This window comes from Triticum urartu, chromosome 7A (genome assembly GCF_056163025.1).
Source record: "Triticum urartu cultivar PI428250 chromosome 7A, HENAU_Tu73, whole genome shotgun sequence".
Classification (NCBI taxonomy): Eukaryota; Viridiplantae; Streptophyta; class Magnoliopsida; order Poales; family Poaceae; genus Triticum; species Triticum urartu.
Genome location: NC_141879.1, coordinates 634,550,254 through 634,557,714, shown reverse-complemented (window position 1 = coordinate 634,557,714; position 7,461 = coordinate 634,550,254).

The window sequence follows — 7,461 nt, the reverse complement described above, 5'->3', positions numbered from 1 at the left end:
TACTTCGTAGCTGTACAAGTCGCAGGGGCTAGAGGTATGGCTGACCCGTGAGACCGGCCGTGACCCAAGGAGCCAAGCACTTTTCATTTTGAAAAAACGGTAGAGCTATGGCGAAGGAGGCAAAACAAAGAGATATACACCGGTACACCGCTTCCATGAGAAGAAGTAGTCTGTTGTTGGACCTCTATCCCGACTCTCGGCCCATGCACCGCGTCTACGAATAGCTAGCACAAAAGGTGTCAGAAAAGTGGTGTACACCCGCGCGGGAAGCTTGTAGACCTGATCCAGCGAAACCAAGGGACAGGCAGCATTCTACAATAAAAAACGCTTCTTTCTAATCTGACGGTTTAGAAAACCTACGTTCCATACACCAAGTCTATCAAAAAAGCAGGTCCTCGGAAATCTCCGCCCCCACACCGCCTCTTCATCTCTCTCTCCTCTCCCCATTCCATCCCCGCCTCTTCAGCTCTCTCTCTCCTCTCCCCTCCCCCTCCTCGCCGCCTCCTCTGATTCCTTCGCGAGGGTTAGCAATTAGTTTCCGGCGCAGAGCACGCCTGGCGCGGGTTATGGCGAGGCTTGTCGAGATGTGGCCGCTCCCCCTACACCGCGCCGCCCCCTCCCAGTCTCTACCTCTCCAAGGCAGCAGAGGTCCCCGATGCGTCGGGGCGCCGCCATCTTGCCGTGCAGCGGCACGCGATCTCACTCATGCTGGGAACGATGGATCTGGCGCCGGGCATCAACACAGAGGAGTGGTGGAAGAGGAGGAGCCGGTACCACGGGGCGAGCTGGGTTCAGGCGCACGCTCCGTCGCGCTTCTTCTCGGCTACCCCCAAGGATCTACTGAAGGGTTCGAAGGCGGATCCGAGCGATCTTGCGGTGCCTAGTCCAGGTGATGATGCACACGGTCTCGGGGACATGGCGATGCACAATCGGTTCGCATCGGCACAACCGCTCGCGCTTGTAGAGCAGGTAAGGGGCTATCTTTGATCTTTGTTTGGATGCGTTCATTTCATGCATACATAAAGCACTTGATTTACCAATGTCAGTGGTGTCTTAGTAGACTGAGTCTGTATTTCTGCATCTTATAGGGTGAAGCAAATGTCCGTGACAATGATTATCCCTTGATAAAGCCTGAAGATGATGGTCTAACTGAAGCTATTAAGTGCTACATGTTGAAGACGGGTGCAGACCAAATTGTTCCTGACACGGTGAGATAAATGCTGTTGTTGTCAAGCTTTCTGTATGCTTGCCTAGATTGTTTCAGTAGACTTGTCTTACACAGATATACAACACTTGTAGCCACACTTGTATATTACATGTTGATAAAAGAATATGCACATGAGTTCTGCATATGTATGTTATTACTGTTTAGCATTGTCCAGCTTGGGCCATGTATTCTTTAATTCGGTCCGGTATATATTGTGACACACCAGCACTATGTCGACCTACTATGATTGTTGCGAATCAACATGGTTTGCATTTATGATCATGTCTAGAATGTTGCTTCTTTCTTAATATTGACTATTGCTTATTTAAAGCTTTCGTCATTCCTCAAGTGGGCTGCTGAGTATGGTGCAAGGGAGTAGCCTATGTATTCTGGTGTGGTGTCCATTTGCCATCCAATCCAATCAATTTGTTGTTGTACTTTGTCAGTCCTGTAAAACTGGTTCTCCTCTTGTATAAAAATATGATAGGTTATGGGTGTCTGGGTGGTTCTGCGTGCACGCAACCGTACTTCGTAGCTGTACAAGTCGCAGGGGCTAGAGGTATGGCTGACCCGTGAGACCGGCCGTGACCCAAGGAGCCAAGCACTTTTCATTTTGAAAAAAAGGTAGAGCTATGGCGAAGGAGGCAAAACAAACAGATATACACCGGTACACTGCTTCCATGAGAAGAAGTAGTCTGTTGTTGGACCTCTATCCCGACTCTCGGTCCATGCACCGCGTCTACGAATAGCTAGCACAAAAGGTGTCAGAAAAGTGGTGTACACCCGCGCGGGAAGCTTGTAGACCTGATCCAGCGAAACCAAGGGACAGGCAGCATTCTACAATCAAAAACGCTTATTTCTAATCTGACGGTTTAGAAAACCTACGTTCCATACACCAAGTCTATCAAAAAAGCAGGTCCTCGAAAATCTCCGCCCCCACACCGCCTCTTCATCTCTCTCTCCTCTCCCCATTCCATCCCCGCCTCTTCAGCTCTCTCTCTCCTCTCCCCTCCCCCTCCTCGCCGCCTCCTCTGATTCCTTCACGAGGGTTAGCAATTAGTTGCCGGCGCAGAGCACGCCTGGCGCGGGTTATGGCGAGGCTTGTCGAGATGTGCCCGCTCCCCCTACACCGCGCCGCCCCCTCCCAGTCTCTACCTCGCCAAGGCAGCAGAGGTCCCCGATGCGTCGGGGCGCCGCCATCTTGCTGTGCAGCGGCACGCGATCTCACTCATGCTGGGAACGATGGATCTGGCGCCGGGCATCAACACGGAGGAGTGGTGGAAGAGGAGGACCGGTACCATGGGGCGAGCTGGGTTCAGGCGCACGCTCCGTCGCGCTTCTTCTCGGCCACCCCCAAGGATCTACTGAAGGGTTCGAAGGCGGATCCGAGCGATCTTGCGGTGCCGAGTCCAGGTGATGATGCACACGGTCCCGGGGACATGGCGATGCACAATCGGTTCGCATCGGCACAACCGCTCGCGCTTGTACAGCAGGTAAGGGGCTATCTTTGATCTTTGTTTGGATGCGTTCATTTCATGCATACATAAAGCACTTGATTTACCAATGTCAGTGGTGTCTTAGTAGACTGAGTCTGTATTTCTGCATCTTATAGGGTGAAGCAAATATCTGTGACAATGATTATCCCTTGATAAAGCCTGAAGATGATGGTCTAACTGAAGCTATTAAGTGCTACATGTTGAAGACGGGTGCAGACCAAATTGTTCCTGACACGGTGAGATAAATGATGTTGTTGTCAAGCTTTCTGTATGCTTGCCTAGATTGTTTCAGTAGACTTGTCTTACACAGATATACAACACTTGTAGCCACACTTGTATGTTACATGTTGATAAAAGAATATGCACATGAGTTCTGCATATGTATGTTATTACTGTTTAGCATTGTCCAGCTTGGGCCATGTATTCTTTAATTTGGTCTGGTATATATTGTGACACACCAGCACTATGTCGACCTACTATGATTGTTGCGAATCAACATGGTTTGCATTTATGATCATGTCTAGAATGTTGCTTCTTTCTTAATATTGACTATTGCTTATTTAAAGCTTTCGTCGTTCCTCAAGTGGGCTGCTGAGTATGGTGCAAGGGAGTAGCCTATGTATTCTGGTGTGGTGTCCATTTGCCATCCAATCCAATCAATTTGTTGTTGTACTTTGTCAGTCCTGTAAAACTGGTTCTCCTCTTGTATAAAAATATGATAGGTTATGGGTGTCTGGGTGGTTCTGCGTGCACGCACCCGTACTTCGTAGCTGTACAAGTCGCGGGGGCTAGAGGTATGGCTGACCCGTGAGACCGGCCGTGACCCAAGGAGCCAAGCACTTTTCATTTTGAAAAAAGGTAGAGCTATGGCGAAGGAGGCAAAACAAAGAGATATACACCGGTACACTGCTTCCATGAGAAGAAGTAGTCTGTTGTTGGACCTCTATCCCGACTCTCGGTCCATGCAACGCGTCTACGAATAGCTAGCACAAAAGGTGTCAGAAAAGTGGTGTACACCCGCGCGGGAAGCTTGTAGACCTAATCCAGCGAAACCAAGGGACAGGCAGCATTCTACAATCAAAAACGCTTATTTCTAATCTGACGGTTTAGAAAACCTACGTTCCATACACCAAGTCTATCAAAAAAGCACCTCCTCGGAAATCTCCGCCCCCACACCGCCTCTTCATCTCTCTCTCCTCTCCCCATTCCATCCCCGCCCCTTCAGCTCTCTCTCTCCTCTCCCCTCCCCCTCCTCGCCGCCTCCTCTGATTCCTTCACGAGGGTTAGCAATTAGTTGCCGGCGCAGAGCACGCCTGGCGCGGGTTATGGCGAGGCTTGTCGAGATGTGGCCGCTCCCCCTACACCGCGCCGCCCCCTCCCAGTCTCTACCTCGCCAAGGCAGCAGAGGTCCCCGATGCGTCGGGGCGCCGCCATCTTGCCGTGCAGCGGCACGCGATCTCACTCATGCTGGGAACGATGGATCTGGCGCCGGGCGTCAACACGGAGGAGTGGTGGAAGAGGAGGAGCCGGTACCACGGGGCGAGCTGGGTTCAGGCGCACGCTCCATCGCGCTTCTTCTCGGCTACCCCCAAGGATCTACTGAAGGGTTCGAAGGCGGATCCGAGCGATCTTGTGGTGCCGAGTCCAGGTGATGATGCACACGGTCCCGGGGACATGGCGATGCACAATCGGTTCGCATCGGCACAACCGCTCGCGCTTGTACAGCAGGTAAGGGGCTATCTTTGATCTTTGTTTGGATGCGTTCATTTCATGCATACATAAAGCACTTGATTTACCAATGTCAGTGGTGTCTTAGTAGACTGAGTCTGTATTTATGCATCTTATAGGGTGAAGCAAATGTCCGTGACAATGATTATCCCTTGATAAAGCCTGAAGATGATGGTCTAACTGAAGCTATTAAGTGCTACATGTTGAAGACGGGTGCAGACCAAATTGTTCCTGACACGGTGAGATAAATGCTGTTGTTGTCAAGCTTTCTGTATGCTTGCCTAGATTGTTTCAGTAGACTTGTCTTACACAGATATACAACACTTGCAGCCACACTTGTATGTTACATGTTGATAAAAGAATATGCACATGAGTTCTGCATATGTATGTTATTACTGTTTAGCATTGTCCAGCTTGGGCCATGTATTCTTTAATTTGGTCCGGTATATATTGTGACACACCAGCACTATGTCGACCTACTATGATTGTTGCGAATCAACATGGTTTGCATTTATGATCATGTCTAGAATGTTGCTTCTTTCTTAATATTGACTATTGCTTATTTAAAGCTTTCGTCGTTCCTCAAGTGGGCTGCTGAGTATGGTGCAAGGGAGTAGCCTATGTATTCTGGTGTGGTGTCCATTTGCCATCCAATCCAATCAATTTGTTGTTGTACTTTGTCAGTCCTGTAAAACTGGTTCTCCTCTTGTATAAAAATATGATAGGTTATGGGTGTCTGGGTGGTTCTGCGTGCACGCACCCGTACTTCGTAGCTGTACAAGTCGCAGGGGCTAGAGGTATGGCTGACCCGTGAGACCGGCCGTGACCCAAGGAGCCAAGCACTTTTCATTTTGAAAAAACGGTAGAGCTATGGCGAAGGAGGCAAAACAAAGAGATATACACCGGTACACCGCTTCCATGAGAAGTAGTCTGTTGTTGGACCTCTATCCCGACTCTCGGCCCATGCACCGCGTCTACGAATAGCTAGCACAAAAGGTGTCAGAAAAGTGGTGTACACCCGCGCGGGAAGCTTGTAGACCTGATCCAGCGAAACCAAGGGACAGGCAGCATTCTACAATAAAAAACGCTTCTTTCTAATCTGACGGTTTAGAAAACCTACGTTCCATACACCAAGTCTATCAAAAAAGCAGGTCCTCGGAAATCTCCGCCCCCACACCGCCTCTTCATCTCTCTCTCCTCTCCCCATTCCATCCCCGCCTCTTCAGCTCTCTCTCTCCTCTCCCCTCCCCCTCCTTGCCGCCTCCTCTGATTCCTTCGCGAGGGTTAGCAATTAGTTTCCGGCGCAGAGCACGCCTGGCGCGGGTTATGGCGAGGCTTGTCGAGATGTGGCCGCTCCCCCTACACCGCGCCGCCCCCTCCCAGTCTCTACCTCGCCAAGGCAGCAGAGGTCCCCGATGCGTCGGGGCGCCGCCATCTTGCCGTGCAGCGGCACGCGATCTCACTCATGCTGGGAACGATGGATCTGGCGCCGGGCATCAACACAGAGGAGTGGTGGAAGAGGAGGAGCCGGTACCACGGGGCGAGCTGGGTTCAGGCGCACGCTCCGTCGCGCTTCTTCTCGGCTACCCCCAAGGATCTACTGAAGGGTTCGAAGGCGGATCCGAGCGATCTTGCGGTGCCTAGTCCAGGTGATGATGCACACGGTCCCGGGGACATGGCGATGCACAATCGGTTCGCATCGGCACAACCGCTCGCGCTTGTAGAGCAGGTAAGGGGCTATCTTTGATCTTTGTTTGGATGCGTTCATTTCATGCATACATAAAGCACTTGATTTACCAATGTCAGTGGTGTCTTAGTAGACTGAGTCTGTATTTCTGCATCTTATAGGGTGAAGCAAATGTCCGTGACAATGATTATCCCTTGATAAAGCCTGAAGATGATGGTCTAACTGAAGCTATTAAGTGCTACATGTTGAAGACGGGTGCAGACCAAATTGTTCCTGACACGGTGAGATAAATGCTGTTGTTGTCAAGCTTTCTGTATGCTTGCCTAGATTGTTTCAGTAGACTTGTCTTACACAGATATACAACACTTGTAGCCACACTTGTATGTTACATGTTGATAAAAGAATATGCACATGAGTTCTGCATATGTATGTTATTACTGTTTAGCATTGTCCAGCTTGGGCCATGTATTCTTTAATTTGGTCCGGTATATATTGTGACACACCAGCACTATGTCGACCTACTATGATTGTTGCGAATCAACATGGTTTGCATTTATGATCATGTCTAGAATGTTGCTTCTTTCTTAATATTGACTATTGCTTATTTAAAGCTTCCGTCGTTCCTCAAGTGGGCTGCTGAGTATGGTGCAAGGGAGTAGCCTATGTATTCTGGTGTGGTGTCCATTTGCCATCCAATCCAATCAATTTGTTGTTGTACTTTGTCAGTCATCTAAAACTGGTTCTCCTCTTGTATAAAAATATGATAGGTTATGGGTGTCTGGGTGGTTCTGCGTGCACGCACCCGTACTTCGTAGCTGTACAAGTCGCAGGGGCTAGAGGTATGGCTGACCCGTGAGACCGGCCGTGACCCAAGGAGCCAAGCATTTTTCATTTTGAAAAAAAGGTAGAGCTATGGCAAATGAGGCAAAACAAAGAGATATACACCGGTACACTGCTTCCATGAGAAGAAGTAGTCTGTTGTTGGACCTCTATCCCGACTCTCGGCCCATGCACCGCGTCTACGAATAGCTAGCACAAAAGGTGTCAGAAAAGTGGTGTACACCCGCGCGGGAAGCTTGTAGACCTGATCCAGCGAAACCAAGGGACAGGCAGCATTCTACAATCAAAAACGCTTATTTCTAATCTGACGGTTTAGAAAACCTACGTTCCATACACCAAGTCTATCAAAAAAGCAGGTCCTCGGAAATCTCCGCCCCCACACCGCCTCTTCATATCTCTCTCCTCTCCCCATTCCATCCCCGCCTCTTCAGCTCTCTCTCTCCTCTCCCCTCCCCCTCCTCGCCGCCTCCTCCGATTCCTTCGCGAGGGTTAGCAATTAGTTG